General features: G+C 37.5%; 1 long non-coding RNA gene across 1 annotated transcript; it reads left to right on the top strand.

Moving 5' to 3' along the window:
• Positions 1-304: 304 nt before the first annotated feature.
• LOC109152058 lies at positions 305-23408 on the top strand. The gene is made up of 4 exons (XR_002049336.1): positions 305-316; positions 7892-7897; positions 11493-11503; positions 23339-23408. It is a non-coding gene; the product is annotated as an uncharacterized LOC109152058 (long non-coding RNA).
• The last annotated feature ends 718 nt before the right edge of the window (positions 23409-24126 follow it).

Genomic DNA, 24126 nt, shown 5'->3' with positions numbered 1-24126 from the left:
TATGGGCATGCGATTGGTCCTGTGGCGCCAACAAAGTGTGCTATGTGATGAGGTACAGATGAGTTGTTGTTATGAGTACCTTGGGGATGTGACTATGGGTTTTATACTGGGAATCGTATATGTTGGATTATGATTATTAATTGTGCTTATCTTACCTGTCTTGCCTGTTGTAAACTGTATATGCTTGGTATAACTGCTGTCTGTGCTTAGCCCTATCTGTTGAGTCGATCCCTGTTTTAAAAGCTAAAGTCTCGTAGGATATATCTTCATGCTTCAAATTGGTTTTCGTATATCTATATATATGTCAATATGTATTGTATTTCAACGCGTTGGAGTGGGTTACCAGCATCTCTCGCTGAACAGATATATTTGGCTTTTAGGCACAGACGAGTAGATCACTGGAGCGCGTTAGAAGCTTGAGGCGTAGCTTAGATAGTTTTCCCTTTTCGGCCTGCGTGCCATGATTTAGTATTGATACTGATTGAGGTTTTAGAATTTAGCCTGTGCACCCGAGTTCTCTAGCTCGGGTGTGGCATAGCACCCCGTACTCTTTGTATCGTAATTTGGGATTTAATGAGATTCTATCTTTATTATATAAGTTTTAAAAGTCTTGAAAATCGGGGGTGTTACAATGTCTTTGTGATATAGGCATAGCCCCTTGATTATTGTGCTATAGGCATAGCCCCTTGATTATTGTGCTATAGGCACAAATCATGTGGTAATGGTACTACGGTGCTATCAGATCGGTGGATTTGTTGGCTGTATGCCGGTGGGGGGCATGCGTGCTCCGGAGGGATAAGGGAGACTTTATAAGGGTGGCTTAGAGGTACATGTTGGAACTGAAATAAGGATGGAGAGGAGTAAATGTTGGAACTTGGTATAAGGTTGGATGATGGTTGTATTCTCTATTGACTACTTGATGTTGTTGTTCATCGTTGGACCCCTTTGTTACCGTTGGTTGTTATTATTGAGTGTTAGGAATATATTGTAATAGATTTTGATATGCCAAATTGTATTTTAGAATCCCCAAGTTTTATTTGTCAAGTCTAGGCGTGTCATAGACCATGAAAGGAAAATTAACAAATATAGAAAAAGGGAAAAATACGAAGAAGAAGAAGAAGGAGATGTATGCATATGATGTGTATACTTAAATAAACCCACACGCCCCAACTCAAGAAGAAGTCATACTGATGATCTCATACGAAAAAAAGAGAAGCAAACGAGATTGCATGAAGTTATCTTGAAGATCAAGCATCTATGAAAAGAAAGAAGTACATCAAGGAGAATGCTACAATGACTAATAATTCGTACAGGCGAGATGGATGAAAGCTTGATGTATAAACAAGACCTAAGGTTTGAGGTTTGAAACTCATTCTTTACAATTTTATAAGGCAAAATTAAAAAAGCCAAAATCAGCTCAAAAGTGGTTTCGAAACTAAAGAAGAGATGAAGTTGGAGCAGAGGACTATTAGAGATGCAGTTTGTTGAGCGATTTCGAAACTAAAGAAGAGATGAAGTTGGAGCAGAGGACTATTAGAGATGCAGTTTGCAAGTCAGACGAAAACGTGTGGTTGATGAAGTAAGAGATGCAGTTTGCAAGTCAGACGAAGAGAAAAGAGAAGTGGAAGTAAGAGATGCAGTTTGCAAGTCAAACGAAGAGAAAAGAGAAGAGGTGTGGTTGATGAAGTAAGAGATGCAGTTTGCAAGTCAGACAAAGAGATGCAGTTTGCAAGTCAGACGAAGAGAAAAGAGAAGAGGTGTGGTTGATGAAGTAAGAGATGCAGTTTGCAAGTCAGACAAAGAGAAAAGAGAGATGAAGTAAGAGATTAAGAGATGCAGTGTGGATGAAGTAAGAGATGCAGTGTGGTTGATGAAGTAAGAGATGCAGTTTGCAAGTCAGACGAAGAGAGATGCAGTTTGCAAGTGTGGTGAAGTAAGAGATGCAGTTTGCAAGTCAGACGAAGAGGTGTGGTTGATGAAGTAAGAGATGCAGTTTGCAAGTCAGACGAAGAGAGAAGAGAGATTAAGTAAGAGATGCAGTGTGGTTGATGAAGTAAGAGATGAAGTTTGCAAGTCAGACGAAGAGAGAAGAGAGATGAAGTTTCATCAAACTATATAATAGTAAGAGAGATGAAGTTTCATCAAACTATATATAGTAAGAGCTGAAGTTTCATCAAACTATATATAGTAAGAGCTGAAGTTATAGATGAAGTTTCACCAGTATGAGACACAGATCAAAAGATCTCATTGGCCGAACACAAACAACTTCATCAGTATCTACTTGATCTCATTGACCGAACATAAACAACTTCATCATCAGTAGCTACTTGATATCATTGGCCGAACACAAATAACTTCATCAGAAGCTATACTGAGAGATTAAAATAATCAGAAGATGAAAGTCCCAGAAGGCATGATCTACATAGAATTTTTTTAAGAGCCCTTCACGTGAAGACAAGATCTACATCAGAAATAGTTTAAGAGTCTCTTCACATGGACCAAAAGCTAAGCAATGGCGGAAATATCTCAAATGTCAGATATATTATTTTTTAATAAGATCTTTTGAAAAAGCTACAGATCCTCTGCAAAAGGCTACAAGAATTCAAATTTGAGATCTACAATTCAAATTTGATATTGTCTTTTTCCAACGGATAAATTCTCAAAATCAGCTATAAAGATTGAAGCAGATCAAAGCACTTCCAAAGAGCTAAAAACGTGAGATCATACGAATCAAATCTGCTTGAAAAAGCCTACAAGAAAAATATTCGAAGCAGCAGTGTTGGAGGCACTGAGCGTGATTAGTGTGGGCTTAGTGATCAAAGCACTAGATCACGGAAATTCATTGTATCTAGGAACCAAGAAGTGGTGGATATAGTGAATTTCTCTTGGACGATAAGAGCAAGTGGAGTAGGGGGATTACATCACCTCCGAACCACTATAAATTGCCTTGTGTCATTTACTGCTCTTTATTCTCTTATCACGTGATATACTTGACACAATCACACAACTCATATTTATTTATTTATTCCGATGCGTACAAGACTCTTAACAATCTAGTTAAGAGTTTTGGTTTCTCTATCGCCTCAACAATTGTTGTATTCGCGAAAATGGTTTAAAAGTCTATTCACCCCCCCCCCCCCTCTAGACTTTTACCACACCCCCTTTGGGACAATTGGTATCGGAGAAACTATCTATTTGGGTCAATTTGTTTCGAAGCAAGTTGCCTATTTGGGTCAACCTTGTTTCTGACTGCTAAACAGATCCATTTTACCAGTGTGTGATTGGATTATATTATTCTTTTCTCACGAGAAGATGAATAAAGATTTAGCACAAAATTTATTATTCTCACTTGATAAATTTGATGATTGGAAAGTTTGTATGCAGGTTCATTTATCGGCCTTACACGATGAAATGTGGGAAGTCATTTCTAATGGACCGATTGAAATATTGAAAGTCAACACAGCATTTCTTCTATCATCCGATGCTCAAGAATATGTACCAAAGCCAAAACCGGAATGGTCATCAGACGATAGAAAAAGAAATAATCTTGACAACATTGCCAAAGATATTCTATTCAAAACCGTTGATGATACAATATTCCCAAAAATTCGAAAATGCACAACCACGAAAAAAATTTGGGATACTCTCATCAAGATCGGTGAAGGCGATGAACAAGAGAAAGACAACAAGCTCACGATAGCCATGAAGAAGTTCGAAGACTTCAAGATGCTATCAAATGAAAGCATAGTTGACAGGGAAGCAAGAATGATCAAAATTCTTGGAGAGATTAATGATCTTGGCAAAGAGATTGGCCAAAAAGAAATTAATCTCAAGATCCTACGAGGCTTGCCATCCACATGGGATATGAAGGTTACGGCTATGCGAGATCACTGAGATCTAAGAACGTTGTCAACTGACAAATTCTTTAGTGATCTTAAAGCATATGAGTTCGAAATGAAGGCCAAAAATGATGAAGATTATGAAGTTCGAAATCCAGCTCTAATGTCAGAACAACCGTCTACCTCCAGGTCAGTAGATAATATTGATTTTATGACTGATGAACAGGAAATTCATGCGAAAAGGAGATAACAAATATTCATCATGAAGAAATCAAAAATTTTCTTGTGGAAATCAAAATGGCGCATGGAAGCCGAATGAAGAAAAAGTTGAAGAAATGAACGATCTATGCTACAACTGCCGCAAACCCGGACATTTTAAACTAAATTGTCCGCATCCGATCGTTAGCAAATATCAAGGCAAAAACGTTGAATCTACACCGAATAAATTCGACAACAAAGATCGAAGATTCAAACGTGACAAAAGAAAGGCTCTCAGGAGCAATGAGCCAAATGAAAATGATGAGTCCGACGAATCATCATCAAGCGATGAAAGTTCAAGTTCAGAAAATGATAGGGTGCTAGTATGCAAATCAAATGAGTTGAGTACAAGTGAAGATTGTCTTATGGCTCTTGGAGCAGAGGAAGAAGAGGTAACATCAAATTCTTTTACTTCAGTTAGTTCTTCCTTTTTTCGTGAATCTATTGGCAATATAATGCGAGATTGGCAAGAGATCTTGGCCACTCATTCTCAACTCTCGAGGAGCGCAATAATATTCTAATTCTTGAAAAAGAAGAGATGAATAAAAAATTGCAAGATGTTTTACTTGAAGTGAGTAACTTGAAGAGTAAAAATATTTGCCTTCAAGAAGAGTGTAAAGCTAGAGAGGTTAGAGAACATAATCTAAGAGCTACCATTGCTACGTTTACTAATTCGTCCAAGATCATGGATAAAATGGTAAACATGCAAAAGCCATCAGGAGATAAGACCGGACTTAGTTATGACTCCACATGTTCTCAAACCCCTCCAAAACTGACTAATCTTACTGCTACTTTAAATAATAAAGTGCAAGTGGTAAAATTTGTGAAAAGTCAGGATAGCACAATGAAACGAGGACTTGGCTATCAACCAAATGCAAAAATGAATACTGCTAGGCCGAACAACGTTAATTACATAGCTAAACATTCAAAATTCATTAAGTACAAAAGATATGCCAATGAGTTAAGTGCAAAAAGACCTCATAGGAAAGAGGGAAGTTTTCCAAGGATTGGGGCTGGGAGATTTTATCCCACTCAACAGGATTGGTTGTACAAACCTTGTTTTTATGCTTTTTATAGACCAAAGCAACAATCCTTTTCCCAGGTGCCAAAATACAAAAATGATTTTCAAAACCGGGCACCAAAAGTATTTTCTAGAGTCAATTTTGATTATCAAGTCTCAAATGGTTACAAACCACCTTATTTTAATTCAATAAGATCTAAGTGGGTTTGGCTACCAAAAATCACTAATAACAAAGGACCCAAGCAAGAATGGGTACCTAAAAATAATTAATCTTTTTTGTAGGATGTTTGGTACATCGATAGTGGCTGCTCCCGCTACATGACGAGAAATAAATCATATCTAGTGAATTTGAAGAAAATCGATGGACCAAAAGTGATCTTTGGAGAAAAGCAAAATTATGAAATTACCAACGGAGTTGGTACGATTGAAAGAAATGGAATAAAAATTGAAGATGTATCGTACGTGGAAGGATTGAAGTTCAACTTGCTGAGTACTAGTCAATTTTGTGATAAAGACTCTTGTGGAATTTTCCAAAGATAAGTGCCTAATAAAAAATGAGACAACAAAGGAAATAGTACTCATTGGAGCAAGGAAGAAAAATATGTACGTGGTTGATTGGAGCACAAGCAAAGAGTCTGTATGCTTAATGGCCAGAAATTCAAATGATGCAAATTGGGAATGGCATAGGAAGCTCAACCATCTAAACTTCAAGATAATCAATCAACTTGCAAAGAAAAATCTTGTTGAAGGTTAACCAAATATTGTCTTCAAGAAGGATCAAGTGTGCGAGGCATGCCAACAAGGAAAACAAATTAAATCGTCGTTCAAATCAAAGACGCACGAGTCAACGTCAAGACCGCTAAGCTTGCTACGTATGGACTTATTTGGACCGGTTGATCCAATAAGTGTAAGTGGTAAGAAATATATACTCGTTGTTGTTGATGATTTTTCCAGGTACACTTGGATCGTGTTTATCAAGAAGAAAAGCGAAGTTGAGCAAGTGCTACCAAAGCTATTGAAGCAACTCCAAAATGAGAAGGATATGAAAATATCAAAAATCTGAATCGATCGTGGAACCGAGTTCGTGAATAGCATGACTCAATCATTTTGCGATGCACAAGGAATTTCTCATCAATTATCTGCCGCAAGAACGCCACAACAAAATGGCGTAGCCGAAAGAAGAAACCAGACGCTTAAAGAAGGCGCATGAGTGATGATTAGTACATCCGGTCTCCCGAAAAGATATTGGGCGGAAGCTATCAGCACTGCTTGCTACACACAAAATAGAAGCATGATCCACAAGCAGTACAAGAAGATGCCATATGAATTATACAAAGGGAGAAAACCAAATATTAATTATTTTCATATTTTTAGATGCAAATGTTTTATTCATATTAATGATAAATTGCATCTAAAAGCTTTTGATGAGCGTGCAGATGAAGTAATTTTTTCTATGATATTTGACTACCAGCAAAGCATTCAGAATATTAAACAAAAGAACAATGGTTGTTGAAGAGTCCATACACATGGTGTTTGATGAAAAATCGCACGTCAAAAATGTTGCACTGGACGTGGAAGACATGTAAAATGGTAACAAGTGTCAAATTGATTTTAATGATACTGATGATAAGTGTGAAGATTATATTTTGCAGGGGTTAGATGAGCTGAAAACCAATTCTCTAGAAAATCTCATCTCTCATCCAGAAAGTGCATGTGGCACAATTAATTATAATATTAATAGAGATGAGGTTGGAGATCCAATTAGAGATGAGGTTGGAGATCTAGTTGGAGATCAAGTTGGAGACCAAGGAATTAATGCTGAAATTCGAACCAACACCTCCAGTTCTTAACCAGCGAACCCATCCAGTATCATGCACCCATTTGAACCATATTTAAGATGTCTCAAAAATCACCCTCCAGATTTAGTCATTGGAAATGTACGCGACGGTGTAAAGACAAGATCCTCAACCATGGAAGCATTGTTCACGTGCTATTTATCTCAAATCGAACCAAAGGAAGTAGACGAAGCATTAAACGATCCAAGTTAGATTGACGTCATGCAAGAGGAGCTTGATCAATTCAAAAGGAATGACGTTTTGGAACTTGTTCCAAGACCAAGTGTTCATAATGTTGTAGGAACAAAATGGGTTTTTCGGAACAAAGCAAACGAAGACGGCGTAATTGTTAGGAATAAAGCAAGGTTCGTTGCAAAGGGATATTCGCAAGAGGAAGGAATAGATTTTGATGAAACCTTTGCACCCGTAGCAAGACTTGAAACAATAAGAATTTTTCTAGCTTATGCCGTGCACAAGGACTTCACCGTCTACCAAATGGACGTCAAGAGTGCATTCTTGAACGGATTACTTGAAGAAGAAGTTTATGTCGAACAACCCCCAGGTTTTGAGGTAAAAGGCGAAGGTGACAAAGTCTACAAACTTAAAAAAGAATTGTATGGGTTAAAACAAGCACCAAGAGCTTGGTATGATACCTTGTCAATGTTCTTGATAAGCTGTGGATTCACCAAAGGCCAAGTTGACAAAATCTCTTTAGAATTCAAGATGGTGAACATATTTTATTAGTGCAAATATATGTTGATGATATTATATTTTGAAGCACTAACAATTCTTTGTGTGAGAAGTTTTCAAAGCTTATGCAGAAAAGATTTGAAATGAGCATTATGGGTGAACTAAATTACTTCTTGGGCTTACAAGTTAAACAAATTAAAGAAGGAATTTTCATCAATCAAGCCAAGTACACCCGCGACTTGATCAAGAAGTTTGTCCTTGATCGAAAATCATCAATCAAGATTCAAATGAGTACATCATTAAGGCTAGACAAAGACGAAGATGGAAAAGATGTCGATCAAACGAAATATAGAGGAATGATTGGTTCACTTCTATATCTCACTACAAGTTGGCCAGACATATCTTATGCCGTGGGAGTGTGTGCGAGATTCCAAGCAAATCCTAAAGAAAGCCACCTCACCGCAACAAAGAAGATCATAAGATACCTAAAGGGAACGGTCAATGTAGGATTATGGTATCCTAAAGGTATAGATCTTACTCTAACAGGTTTTTTAGATGCGGATTTTGCAGGTTGTAAAATGGACAGAAAAAGCACTTCCGGGACATGCCAATTCTTGGGGGGAAGGTTTGTTTCTTGGTTTAGCAAAAAGCAAAATTCCATCGCAACTAGTACCGCCGAGGCCGAATACATTGCTGTAGGGAGTTGTTGTGCGCAAATATTGTGGATGAAGCAACAATTGAAGGATTATGGAGTAAATTGTGACGACGTTAGTATTTATTGTGATAATACTAGTGCAATCGCAATCACTAACAATCCGGTGCTTCACTCAAGAACCAAACATATCGACATTCGACATCACTTCATAAGGGATCATGTTGAAAAGAAAGATCTAAAAATTGATTATATCCCTACGGAGAATCAAGTTGCAGACATTCTCACAAAGCCTTTATGCGAAACGAGATATGCTACATTAAGTATCACTAGACTTAATTTCCTTATTTTAATTGATACATTTTCTCAATTTAATTTATTTAGCACTTTTTGTTCATGTTTTTAGTTGAAAATTACGTGAATAATTTTGCAATATATGTTATCTATTTGTTTATATAGTTGCATGTGTTATTTTACGTATAATTATGTGCCATGCAAAATTAATTTGATAAATGTTCAATTTTTCAGAAATATTGAGTTTTATCGCATGATAGTTTAATTTGTTACTTGCGATGCGAGTAAATTTTCATATATGTGTATTAATATTCATGAATGATTTATTTACGTGCCTAATTGCTCTTAAACTGATTTAAATTATTTGTGGCATGATAAATATTTGTTACGTGAATTGCGTTTGCTATATGTGTTTAATTATTATTTGTTTTAGAAATTGCCATACGAAAAATATTTTCAAAATTGGTATCATGTTATTTTTGGTTTCTAAAATTTGTTTTTGGGAAGAAGTTACGAAATTTATTTATTTACCAAAATTTTTGTGATTTATATATATATTACCGTGTGTGCGTGTATATATATAAATATATATAAATGTGATTGTTTCCTAATTGTTTTTGGTAACTGAATCCCAAAAGACATTTGATACCACCGAAGTGTTTATTTTTTTTCAATCGTGTGGTTGATATTTATTTAAAGAAAATTCAATTTCTGAAAGATGGAGATATTTTATCTATTATTTAATTTTGTGAGAGAACTAACCTGTCAATTCGAGAATCCTCTTCCTAAACCGATTCTCCAACTTAGCCTCCTATTAAATCTCCTCTCTCCAAATCAAATTTTAAACCTCCTCTCCTACTCAATCTCCACCTTATGTGTCCCTTTAGAAATCAATTACGTGCTTAAAAGTTTTCTAAAAAATTGTGAGCATTAAATGCTGCTGTTTAGTAATGATTGCATTCTCTCTCTCCTGACTCATCCTCACTAAAAAGACACATCTATCCTTAAAGAGTCACTTTTGGAACCCTTACACAAAAGGACTTAAATGTCCATACCCTCTCTCTCTCGTCCAACCGAGAAAAATCCCCTAAAACCCTCTCTCATACAAAACTCTTCATCTTCCATACCAAAAGAAAATCTCAGATCACTCAAAAAGCCTAAAATTCTCTCTCAACCGAATCAAGCATCATCCATGTTGATCACAATGGCGCAAACAGAACAACCCAAGGATCTAACCGTGCTTGTGAAACAACTCACGGTGTGAATGGTTCTCAACGAAGAATATTTCATGAATGGAGCTCAAGACAAAGTTCTAGCAGCAAAGATCGTTCAAGCATTGAAGAACTGTGGACTTTATGATTTTCTCACCTACAAGTATTCTGGAGCCTTTGAAGAAGATGTAGTAGAATTTTACCTACATGCAAACGTGAAGAATGACCGAATTCTATCCACTGTTGGCGGAACACAAGTTGAAATTTCCGAAGAAGACATCTAAAATTGTTTCAAATTTTCAAATTCTCAAATCTTGGTGGATACTCATCATTATGATCTTCAAAGTTTCTGGGATGAAATTCGAGGTCCAAGCACAACAATAATATCAAATACATGCGATAAGAAAAGACTTTTGAAGCCTAAATATGAGATGCTAGTGGATGTAATTTACAAAGCCCTAGACAACAAATTGGGAACTTTGGATAATTACTCTTATCCATATATCCGCTTGATGAATGGAATTATGAGTGGAATCAAATTCAATTGGGCGAACTATATTTTCACCAAAATTATAGGATTTATTCTCGCCGCAAAGCCAACTGGAAGACCACTCGAAGAAGATCAATTTCTTCAAGGTGTAGGCTATGGACTTGCCATTGGAGAAATTTTGAGGAAGAAGAGAATACCTTTGAGAAAACACAAAAGTGTTGGAATCTATAGGTATCTATTCAGGATGTTTTCACCAGACAATGGGAAGAAGAGTCAAAAGAAAAAGGCATCCAAAGAAGGAACTTCTGCAAGCACAAAAACACCTCAATCAAAAGGATCTCAAATCAGAAGCAACAGGGCTACCTCAACTGCAAGAAATTTTATGGGGTCTAGTAACCCGACCATCAGAGAACAAGAAGCCATGAGCACAGTCATGCCAATAATACCGTTCCAAGGAGTGATTGAGAATGAAGCTCAGACTGTTTGTCATCCGGGATTGCCAACCGAACCCGTTGATGACACAACATGGATGGAATTAGCAGGAGTTGAAGTGCGAGTCTCCAACGAATTGCAAAGAAGAATTTCGAGCCAATCAACAGGTGAATCAAGTGCCAGACCGGTAGTATTCAACACTATCCAAGATGATCCAAAATTGATGAACGAGAAGGTCAGAGTTCAAGTATGAAAAAATTGGTGAATTGAGAAATATCACTCTCTCATCCATAAAGCCTCCTCGGTATTGATAGAGGGTGAAGAATTTGTCTTGGAGTGGTGTAGAACAGATTCTATACTTGAGGCACTCAACATGAATGTAGATCAAGTTTACAGATCAAAACTTGAAGAAAAGGCTGCAAGAGGAAAAGTTGTTGCAACTGTGGCCAAAGAGAACGTAACTCAAATTTCACCGGCTCAATTGGAAAAGATCAATGAAGCTCAGTTACAAATTGCTTTGAAAAGATCTACTATGGACACTCATCATAATCCAGGTGAACCTTCTCTCAATATTGCTAATGAATTTCTTGATGCATTAAGAGAAAGGAATGAAGAAGGAGAAAATATTTCACCTGTGTGTGCACCCGTGTCATATAATGTTGGTAATGACCAAACTACTGCTGTGATGGTAATCTAAATTTGGTCAATATCCCTGTCACTGAAGCCGAAAGATAGACAAATATTGAAATAAATAATGACCAAATTTTGAGGAATATTGATGGTCCACAAGCTGAATTGAATGTCTCTGCCAGAGATGTTGTTGACATGGTCAGAGAAGATGTTGGAGATGAGATCAGAGAAGAGATAGGAGAACAAGTAAGAGAAGAAGTTTTGAATGAGAATAGAGAATTAATTTGGGGGGGGGGGGGGGGGGAACAATTAATTGAAGTTGCAGTACAAAATGTCTCTGTCAAAACTACTGCAAACTTTCAATCCCCACTAGAAGACAGACCATTGTCTGAGCAACCCATTCTCTCAAATCCAAGTTTCTCCCAAGATATTAAAAATTATCAAGGAGAAGAAGAAGTCAATACAGATGGAGATAACCTTGAAAAAGAAGCCAATTGTCAAGAAAATACCACTATGGCCGAATCTTCATAAGGAAGAAGCTTACAACTTGTGGAAACTCCAGTTCTAGCAGATTCAAGAAGGAAGTTTCTCAGATCCCTACATAATCTAAACTGGACGACACAACACCGGCCTGAAGAAGATGAAGATGACCTTTTGACAACTTTGTTTGCCAAAGTATCCGAATCTGGAGATACAATTTGCCACAAGATCGGAACTACTTTGAGAGATCAAGGACATTTGGCGACGCAGGAATTTGACAACTCGAGGTCAAATTTCATGAAAATCTTTGAAAAGCACACATCCTTGGAGTCCAAGATCGAAGGAACAGAAAAGCGTTTGAAAAATAACATCACTGCCAGTTTTGTTGAAGTGATAAAAAATTTGAAGAAAGAAAATGAGGAAGCCGAGAAGATCAATTATGAACGCCACATGAGGCAACTGAAAGCCATACAAGATCAAGAACGAAGAATCAATCAACTTGAAGTTGAGCTATCCTCCATGACTCAGAAGTTAGAAACTTTGCAGAATACTTCTGACGTAGCCAATGAAGGAATCAAGATTGTGAAAGCCAACCAAGACCGAGGTACCCGTGTCCTTAATTTTCTTGCTGATAAAGCCAAGGGGGAGGGGGGGGGGGGGTAAAATATCTCAGTCATATGGCGGCTCAACAACAAGAATATTTTATTGGGCAACCACAAGCAACACCACCAAGTGGCTAAGGCCGAGGCCGTGGACGCCAAGCATCTCCAGGTGGTTTGGGTTTTGCTCAATTTTCTAATTCTGGTTTAGGTGCAGGTTCTTCTAAAGGAAAGATGGAAGATTGGTTCAATTGCTCCAAAACCGAAATACCATATACCGTATGGACCAAAAAAAACGCACCTGCTATGATCAAGAAGCAATCCCCAGCCGAAGTAGCTCACCTGGTGAATGAAAAGAATAACGAAGAACAGAGAAAGAGAAAGAAGATGGATATGTGGTTTGAATTGCAAAAACTCACTAGAACCACAGGAAATTCTCTAGGCCACGATAGAAGTTTCAATGAATGCATTGAATGGATTGATGCCGGAGTTCTACTGGGAACAACTCTGAAAGAAGCATATGAAAATTACCTCGCCGGACAAGTCAACAAAGAATTCTTTTGTGAATGTATCAAGAAAGACGTGTACAAGATGAGGGAACACATCAAAGATGTCCTGAAGAACGAAAGAAGTGATAAGAGGCAAAAGAGGTAATATGATTTTCGAAACTTTTGTTTTGTAAAACTACTGTTTCGAAATTATCAAGTATTTTCCCTTATTATGATAATACAAGTTATGTTAATTTCCTAAAGTGGTATATATTTCTTTTTTGATATCTTAACTTGTATTTAGAATGTGAATTAAAAGACAAACATGTAAAACGCATAACAAAAGAGAAAAATGACTAGAATTAAATATGCAAATGCGTATTAGGAACTTGTCTAAAATTAATTCACGAGTCAATTTATTTTCCTACAATATATTTGTTAAACTCATCATGGCATTGTCAAATAAAATTGAGCAAAAATTATTTTTCAAAATACTTAAAGCCAATGACTGAGTATAGGATTTTGGCATTATCAAAAGGGGGGAAATTGTTAGGAATATATTGTAATAGATTTTGATATGCCAAATTGTATTTTAGAATCCCCAAGTTTTATTTGTTAAGTCTAGGCGTGTCATTGACCATGAAAGGAAAATTAACAAATATAGAAAAAGGGAAAAATACGAAGAAGAAGAAGAAGGAGATGTATGCATATGATATGTATACTTAAATAAGCCCACACGCCTCAACTCAAGAAGAAGTCGTACTGATGATCTCATACAAAGAAAAGAGAAGCAAACGAGATTGCATGAAGTTATCTTGAAGATCAAGCATCTATGGAAAGCAAGAAGTACATCAAGGAGAATGCTATAATGACTAATAATTTGTACAGGCAAGATGGATGAAAGCTTGATGTATAAACCCCAAGGTGTAAGGCTCGAAACGCACTCTAGGTTTCGAAAGAGATTCGAAAAAACTAAAGAAGAGATGAAGTGGTAAATAATGGAGATGAAGTACGAAAAAACTAAAGAAGAGATGAAGTGGTAAATAATGGAGACGAAGTAAGAGAGGTTTCGAAAGTAATTCGAAAAAAAATAAAGAAGAGATGAAGTGGTAAATAGTGGAGACGAAGTAAGAGATGCGGAAGAGATGCGGTTGGAGATATGAGGTTTCGAAAGTAAGAGATTCGAAAAAACTAAAGAAGAGATGAAGTGGTAATAATAGAGACAAAGTAAGAGAGGTGTTTCGAAAGTAATTCGAAAAAACTAAAGAAGAGATGAAGTGGTAAATAATGGAGACGAAGTAAGAGATGCGAAAAAACTAAAGAAGAGATGAAGTGGTAAATAATGGAGACGAAGTAAGAGAGGTTTCGAAAGTAATTCGAAAAAACTAAAGAAGAGATGAAGTGGTAAATAATGGAGACGAAGTAAGAGATGCGGTAAAACTAAAGAAGAGATGAAGTGGTAAATAATGGAGACGAAGTAAGAGATGCGGTTGGAGATGAAGTAGTTTGCAAGTCAAGAGCTGAAGTTAGAGATGAAGTGATAAATAATGGAGACGAAGTAAGAGATGCGGTTGGAGATGAAGTAGTTTGCAAGTCAAGAGCTGAAGTTAGAGATGAAGTTTCATCAAACTATATATAGTAACAGTTGAAGTTAGAGATGAAGTTTTCAATATAGTAAGAGTTGAAGTTAGAGATGAAGTTTTCAATCAAGGATTGAATTCTCACCACCAGTATGAGACCCAGATCTGGAGACGAAGTAAGAGATGCGATTGGAGATGAAGTAGTTTGCAAGTCAAGAGCAGATGAAGTTTTCAATCAAGGATTGAATTCTCACCACCAGTATGAGACCCAGATCAAGAGATCTCATTGGTCGAACACAAACAACTTCATCAGTAGCCATACAGAGAGATTAAAATACTCAGAAGATAAAAGTCCCAAAAGGCATGATCTACATCAGAACTTCATCAGTAGCCATACTGAGAGATCAAAATACTCAGAAGATGAAAGTCCCTGAAGCCATGATCCACATTAGAATTATTTTAAGAGCCCTTCACGTGAAGACAAGATCTACATCAGAAATATTTTAAGAGTCTCTTCACATGGACCAAGAGCTAAGCAATGGCCGAAATATCTCAAATATCAGAGATATTATTTTTTAATAAGATCTTCTAAGGAAGCTACAGATCCTCTGCAAAAGGCTACAAGAATTCAAATTTGAGATCGATAATTCAAATTTGAGATTGTCTTTTTCCAACGGACAAATTCTCAAAATCAGCTATAAAAGGATGAAGATTGAAGCAGATCAAAACACTTCCAAAGAGCTAAAAACGTGAGATCATACGAATCCAATCTGCTTGAAAAAGCTTACAAGAAAAATATTCAAGTGAGATAAACACTCAGAGCTCAAAGTGAAAATATTCAAGAGTGTTTGAAACCTTCATCATTGAGAGACTTGCTGCATATTGAAGATCCATTCAAGAAGTCTCAAAGTTGGAAGCTAGTGAAACTTGTTTTTCTACAAACAAGTGATATTCCTACTGGAGTGTAGGAAGGGAGGAAAGTAGCACGGAGTTGTGAAATCCTGGATTATCACACGGAGTTGTGTGATCCGGAGCAATAGTGTCGGAGGCACTGGGCGTGATTAGTGCGGGCTTTGTGATCAAAGCACTAGATCACAGGATATGTCGAAGATGGAGGGAATGTAACACGGAGTTGTGAAATCCTGGATTGTTACACGGAGCTGTAAGATCTGAAGCAGCAGTGTCGGAGGCACTGGGCGTGATTGGTGCGGGCTTGGTGATCAAAGCACTAGATCACTGGATACGTCGACCGGATCGTGGAAGACGGGGGGAAAGTAGCACGTTGCTGTGAAATCCTGTGAAAGTAGCACAGAGTTGCGAAATCCGAAGCAGCAGTGTTAGAAGCACTATGCGTGATTAGTGTGGGCTTAGTTATCAAAGCACTCGATCACGGAAATTCATTGTATCTAGGAACCAAGTAGTGGTGGATATAGTGAATTGCTCTTGGACGATAAAAACAAGTGGAGTAGGGGGATTACATCACCTCAGAACCACTATAAATTGCCTTGTGTCATTTACTGCTTTATTTACTTACTGCTCTTTATTCTCTTATCACGTGATATACTTGACACAATCATACAACTCGTATTTATTTATTCCGCTGCGTACAAGAATCTAACAATCTAGTTAAGAGTTTTGGTTTCTCTATCGCCTCAACAATTGTTGTATTCGTGAAAACAGTTTAAAAGTCTATTCACCCCCCCCCCCTCTAGACTTTGACCACACCCCCTTTGGGACCAACATTGAGCTTTGTTATTATCTTATCATGCGTGATTAGGATGCCTGCTAGTGTCTTTGGAAGAAAAGGAAAGTTAAGCCCTCGATTCATAGGGCCATACGACATAGTCGAGAGGATTGGGATGGTAGTTTATCGTTTAACCCTACCCATGGAGTTGGAAAAGGTACAATGTTACACCTTGAGTTAGATGTAATTCTATGATTCTGTTCTTAGATATGTTTTGGGACCGAGTGTAGGTACACGATGTGTTCCACGTCACACAGCTGAAGAAGTATATCCCGGACATTTTTCATGTGATCTAACCGGAAGAAGTGGAGCTCGATAAGTCCCTCATGTACGAGGAAAGACCAATTCGGATCCTCGATCACAAGACCAGGGATACGCGAAGAAAGAAAGTGAAGCTAGTCAAAGTCTTGTGGTCTAACCAGTTGTCTGAGGAGGCCACTTGGGAGACCGAGGAGGAGATGAGGAGTCATTATCCAGCCCTCTTTGATCAAGGTAACTAGTGAAGCTCTTAAGTTTAGTTATAGATTTGTTGGTGCAGTTGTTTAGATTTTAGATAAGATAGATAAGAACTCAGAGATTCCTAAATATTTCCAAAATGTTCCAACAGAAAATCCAACCTTGTGATTTTATCACCTTTTCTTTCGAGAACTTGATCTACCCGTTTCTTCTTAGTTTCTGGACGAAACTTCTTTTAAGGGGGATAGAGTGTAACAACCAAAAATTTCATTTTATAAATCCGGTATTAAGAAATCCCAAAATAGCCTTTTTCACTCCATTAAAAATTTTTGCGATCAATCGGTGTTTGAATAAAATATTTTCGTCACATTTTAAATTAATTCGACACCAAAAATGGATTCTATTCGAAAATTCCTAAGTTTTCGGGTACTACGCGTACCAAGATTTAAATCGAGAAATTATTCTTAGTGAGACCGGGAGAATTCAAAAAGATTTTAAACAATTGTTCATCCAAATAGCTTTTTGAGAAAATTCACATTCAACCCTAAAGTATTTAAAGATAGCATTTCTAGCCTATGGTGCATGTTGCATGGTGGACCACTAGACATCCAAAATCAATTTCCTGATTCATCTTCTAGCTTATGAAATTACTCCCTTGCCCTCAACCAATCATTGATGATCAACCTAGGGTTTTGAACCATATATAAATCACATTATTCCATCTTGATTCCCCAATCTCTTTCTTTGCCTCTCCCCACCATTTATCTGCCAAGAAAAAGAGGAGAAACAACATCACAGTAAGCTCATTTCATCCTTCAATCCTAGCCTTCATTTCTCTTCTAGTTTCTTTAATCTTTGAGGTTCTAGGCTAAGGTTGTATGGTGTGTTTGGGAAGTATAGGTGGTGAAGGAGGCTCAAGCTAGATAGAGAGGAAGAAGAGATCCAAGCTAGAAGAAAGACTACAAGAGGTATAACCCCATGGATTCCTCTTCAAAATTGGCTCTATGAAGCCTTAGTTTTGAGTAGAAATGAGTAGAAACTATGAGTTTTTGATGTGTTCATGCTTAGAAGTGATTTAGTATTTGTTTGTGAGTTGTTGAGATTGTTTTGGACTTGTTTGGATTGGATTTTACAGATGAAAAACTATCTGGTGCACAACACAGTGTGCACCAGATAAGATGGACGGCCCTAGCCGCGGCCCATCAGGAGGGCCACCGGCTAGAGCCGTAGTGGCACGGGACTAGGGCACGACCCTAGAGGAGGGCCGTTGCCTTGTCCCGGTGAAGTAACGGTGTGTGGGGGGCGGACCATGAGGAGTCCCGCCCCAAGCCCCTGACTTTGATTCTGAAAAGAATCTGTGCAGTGGTCAGGCCCTTGTGGCTCAGCTACGTGTCGTTTCGGACCGAGTGTTATGGGCCCTTGTGGCTCGGCTCTTCGGGACCGTCTCGACGCACGTTTTGGCTTTAATTTCGTTGAATTTGGATTAAAAACGATGTTATGAAGGATTTTGTGTAGAATTGCTACACAGAGTATATATTTGCTAAGTTACTGTGTATGAGAAATATTTGACTATGTGATCTTATGATGTTTTTGTGTTGAGTAAAGAAGCATGATCAATTGAGAATATGATTTATTATGAAAGCATGACTAGTTTGAGATATTTGATCCATGAGAAATGAAGCATATGTTGTTGCTAGAATGTATAGAATATGCTATGTTGCAAACCAAGCATGATATTATGTTCTTAAGTACTTCATGATACCTTATACATGATTTAGGAGCATGATATAGCGCATTTTGGCATTTCACACATGTCATCTTTCAAAATGCATAAGGGGCCAACGTGAGCCCAAGTAATATTTTCAAAAACCATAAGCATGTGGTATATCATTCTTTGATGCATTGAGAAGTAGTAGAATTGTTGTATGCATGAGATTGATGCATGAGAGATATATTTATGTATTATCTATATCGGTGAAGTTTTGGAGGATACCTGTAACACCCCGTGTTACGACCCCTAAAACCAATTAATCATTTAATCAATTACCCAAAAGAAAGAATTAAATTCCGGTAATTAATTAGGAAAAGGCCCACCATAGTCCATGGGCCCTTATCCCTAAAAACAATCCCCTAATCCTAGAAGGAATAGAATTAGCAAGCCCATAGTATTTAGACCCTAATTGGGACTCTTAGGTATGTAAATAGGGGGGCATAGGAGGCACCTACAACCCACACCACAATAATCTCTCACCACACAAGAAGTTCCAAGAACTCCCCTAGGAGAAATCAAGAAAGAAGGAATCTTAAAGAAAGACCCTTCATAGCCAAGGAATTAATTAAGGCTAAGAGGTAACCCATGTCTCAACAAAACCTATTTTCCTTGCTATAATTATCTTCTTTGGCTTCCTCTCTACACTTGTGTCTTGATGAATCGTTTATGATATTGATGATATGATCTTGATGATTGTGAGATAATTTTATGTGTGATCTTGATGATCTTGATGATGATAAGAGGTTCTTGATGATTATGTGATATTCTTGATGAATCTTGACGTTTCTTGATGTTAAAAGACGAACTATGATTTTGATGATTTAAATATGATTAGAGCCCTAGGTCAAATTGGGGATTTCGTATTGTGTTATTCTTGATATAATTGGGTGGGACATTTCGCATGTTTAGGTGTTGATTATGTTTAGAAATCATGATAGGATGTGTGCTATATGATTCTTGCTTTTGATCCGTTTATTGTCTACATGGTGTCATCAATTGCGTTTAAAAGCGTCTGAGCATGGTTTCGGGTTCCACAACGGATCCCAGGACATTTACTTTGATAAAGAGTCTCCTACCCGTTGCTCGAAAAAGACGCCGCCGGCAGCGGGCAGCCGGCGGGCAAGAGACTGCCCGCCGGGCACCCGCTGCCCGGAGGCTTGTCGCCGGCGGGTGGTCCTCTACCCACCGGCTACCCGCTGGAATTTGCCCAACTTGGGTATTCGGCTTCCCCGTTTGATGTTTCACCGACCCTCGTGGTGTCCCAACGGACTTCATTTATCGTGCCTAAAGTCTAGTTCGATGTTTCGGGTACCATTTGTAGGATCAACGAGTCTTATATATATATATATATATATATATATATATATATATATATATATATATATATATATATATATATATATATATATATATATATATATCGCATGCTAGTTGAATTGGTATCCCGTTAGCCTAGGTGAAAGAAGTATGAACCCCTTAGGATTATTCCTAGAATGTGGATGACCACGCATAGTTTCATTATACGTTTTCTCCCCTTTCCCAATGTGTTAATATGGGTTGCATGTGCTTGCTATGTGTTATGTGTGCATGATACCCCAATTTGGTTGCGATCAAATTGGTTATTCCTGAGCTGCGGTTCAGAAGCTAGCTGCGGTCAGAATTACACTCTTGGGCTGCGGTCTACCGTTTGGTTGCGATCAAACGTTTTACATGAGCTGCGGTTCATATTCCTGGCTGCGGTAAGATAATCACTCTTGGGTTGCGGTCCACTGTTTGGTTGCGATCAAACATTTTGATGAGCTGCGGTTCATCGGTCGGTTGCGATCGACCCCTTCGTATTGCGATACGAGGCAGGGTGCTGCGGGGCCGTGTCAGAGCTATATGCGCTGACCCTCATGTATGGGCATGCGATTGGTCCTGTGGCGCCACAAAAGTATGCTTGTGTGATGAGATAAAAATTGAATGATGACATGAATGAGATGAAGTGGATTTATGACCATTGGACACATGCTAGTATCTTTATATGCTTGGTTATAACTGTTAAATGTGCTTATCCCTATCTGTCGAGTCTATTATTGTTTTTAAAACTAGTGTCTCTTAAGTATATATCTTCCTGCTTCAAAATGATTTTCGTATATCTATATATATCTATCTATAATGTATTTCAACGCGTTGGAGTGGGTTACCGGCATCTTTCGCTGAACAGATATATTTGGCTTTCAGGCACAGACGAGTAGATCCCAGAGCGCGCTAGAAGATTGTGGATTAGATAGATAGTCTTTCCTTTCGGCCTGCGTGCCATAATGATGTATTAAGGATATTAGTTAGTTTAGCCTGTGCATCTGAGTTCTCCAGCTCAGATGTGGCATAGCACCCCGTACACTTGTGACTAGTATTACTCTGTTTGGGATTTTATGAGAAATTGCCTTTATTATATAAGCTTTAAAAGTTTCAAAATTTCTGGGTGTTATTGTGATACCCCGTTATTTTTTATAATATTATGTTGATTTAATACCCTCCGAAATTAATTTGAATGATCCAAAATTATGTTAGCCTACTATTAAATTATTTTATTATATATTATGTGACCCAAAAATATTTTTTAAATTATTTAATTAATATATTTTTCAATGATATATACTTATCTTATAAATAAACATATATTATTTATGCAAACATATGATATATATGTTAATGTGTTACGGATATACATATATATTAAATATGTTAGTACACACTGTTTTGCTATATATAATAAGTATGTAATCTAATCCTCCTCATAATCATCCTAATCCCATTTAATATGTTTCTTTCTGTTACACAACTCTAATCCCATATATACCTATAATCCTAATCTTGCTATAACTCTAATCTGATTATGTATTTTTCTTATCCTAAATATTTTCCTCTATCAATTCTCACCGATCTTCTTCTCGCCAAATAGAAGAAATGATAAAAACAAATTAAACGTTAGTCTCCTCCTTCATCGACATAGTCCGGTCCTCCATCATCATCATCATCATCAATTATAGCTCGCAGACGAGGGTCGATGAGTATAGGTGTTTCGGATGTGCGCTGAGTATTTCAACTTTTAATTAGCCCGGGTAAGATTTATGTTCACTAAAATCCTTTTACCCCAAATCAAAAATTGATTTTTCTAATTGTTTATGTGATTCATGATTTTGAAAAAAAATTGATGATATTTAGTGTTGTAAGTTATTTGGTTATATTATGTGGATAGATATATGAGTTTACTCGGTTTAGATGTGTTGAAAACCCTGCATATGTGATATGGTGATTTTTTTTGGTGATTAAAAAGGGAAAATTTTTACTCAATCTGATTATTGCCTGTGAAAATTCTGACTGGCGCAGCTGGAAAGAAAAATTCGTGAAAAATACTTCCTAAACTTGTTTTTGCTTGAATGTTTTTATGGAGAACCTAGACTTGTTATAATTGATGTTTGTAAAAAGTTTGGGTTAAAAATATGTTTCGATATTTCCAGAAAAATTTCGTAAAGTGGAGGCAGTGTGCTGCCAGTTCAATTTCTGTCTGGCCAGTGTTGGGAAATAATTCTGGAAAAAATACTTTTAGAACTTGGATTGATTTGAAACTTTTTGTGTATAATCTAGACTCATTGTACCGTGTATCTGGAAAATTTCATCTGAAAATGTGTTACCAATATATTTCTATAAATTTTGCAATTCAGGTCATACCTTCTGAAAATTTCTGACAGTTCCTTATTTGAGGTGTTGAGAATTTGTTTGCTTGAGAAATATCAGTAATGTTGTCAATTTTATAAAGATTGAAGATAAAGGAAATTTATTCTTAAGACTTGTGTAGTATCCTGTTGTGAAATTCTGGATACTTGGGTTATGACCCAGTTTGTTGTGGAGTGAGCGGTTGAATATACCGACTCACTAGGGAGCTTAAAAACTCTCTGTTGTTTTGTGGAGTGAGCAGTAGAAACATATCCTGTCTCACTAGGACATTTAGTCCTGTTGTTTTGAGGAGTGGTTAGCCGGAGTCTACCACTTGGGTATTTACCCTGTTGAGTAGTAGTCAGTAGAAACGTATCCTGACTACTAGGACTAGTTACTACCCATTGGGCTTGGAAACCCATTGGGGGTGTGCACACTTAAGGTATTAGTTCTGTTCCACTTATATGGGATTTTTGCGTAGTGTTCAGTTGAGTGAGTACTGTTCACTAGGGCTTATAGAATAAGACCCTGCCCATCATTTGGTTGGTTTATATGGGATTTTTGAGTAGTGTTCAGTAAAGAGAATTACTGTTCACTAGGGCTTAAGTAATTAAAACCCTGCCCATTATTTGAGATTGAATGGGATTTGTGTAGTGTTCAGTATGGTGATTACTGTTCACTAGGGCTTAATGAAACAAGACCCTGCCCATTGCATTGAGATTGGTGTTTCTCCATGATGGAAAAAAAAAATATAATACTTTTGAAAGGTTCCTAAAATATCCATTGTGAGACTACTGATTTGTTATTTAAAAATTATGAGTATTGTTGGGAAATTATGGTTGTTGGAAATTCTGAGTATTTCATATTTGAGTTATGTTCTATATGATTATGCTCTATTGATAATAAAAGATTAAATGTTTAAAGGGTGTATGCTATATGCCAATTATCTGCTCCTATGTGCTATGTTCAAATATGTTTTACGGGGTGAAGTAGATCTTACAAGCTTAATGCTGAATTTGTGTGTTTCCTTGTGCTCTGTTCTTTAACTCGGGTTGCAGGTGTTTTGCATGAGCATTGGATAAGAGAGCGAGCGAACCACCTAGAGAGTTTATTATTTATTAGTTAGTCAGTTGGATTGTTAGTTGTTCTTGTACTAGTTCATACTTGAGTTGTTTTAGTTGTTGTAAATTTAGCCTTAGCATTTGGGTATAGAGAAATACCTGAGCGTGGCGGTAGCACTCTCCTTTTCTTTTAGTTTTATTTTCGCTTCCGCAGTTACATTCGTTTTCAAAAAAAAAAATTGTATGTATTTTCGACAGTTAATGTAGTTTAAGAAATGAGGGTGTTACAAATTGGTATCAAAGCCTAAGTTTGACCCTAGGATAAGACCTTGGAGACCGGACTTTGAGACATTAGGCTTGAACTCTAGATATTTAAGTACGTAGGAGTCAGGAGACTTAAGACGTTTGGTGAGATTGTGAGTATACCCACCATCACATATCCCCCCTCACTCTTGTTTAAATTAAAAGAACTTCCCCTCCACTTATCGCACCAAGGTAAGGGTACAAAACTCTAACTCGACATTACTATAAACATTGGCCCAGTAAAACGGCAGCATGGCACCAAACAGAAGACAATCAAGGACTCCGGAACCCGCCACACACGATCCCTTGCCTCAATCCTTACAGCAACTAACACAAGTCGCCCAGACACTAAGCGACGTAGCTCTCCGCAACAACAGACCCCCACCACCTCCATCAAGCACGATCTCAGAAGTCGCCCGACAAGTTTCAAATCATCGACCACCCACGTTCTCAGGAGAAGAAGATCCCGTAATCCTTGAGGAATGGATCCGAACCTTCGACAAGATTCTAGGGTTAGTAGAATGCCCAGAAGAACGTCGTGTAGAGATAGCCTCATTCTATTTCGGACACGAGGCCGACCTCTAGTGGATCCA

The sequence above is a fragment of the Ipomoea nil genome, unplaced genomic scaffold (genome assembly GCF_001879475.1).
Source record: "Ipomoea nil cultivar Tokyo-kokei standard unplaced genomic scaffold, Asagao_1.1 scaffold2360, whole genome shotgun sequence".
In the NCBI taxonomy this organism is placed as follows: domain Eukaryota; kingdom Viridiplantae; phylum Streptophyta; class Magnoliopsida; order Solanales; family Convolvulaceae; genus Ipomoea; species Ipomoea nil.
Note: the sequence above shows the minus strand (reverse complement) of the source record. Positions and strands in the feature narration are given on the sequence as shown.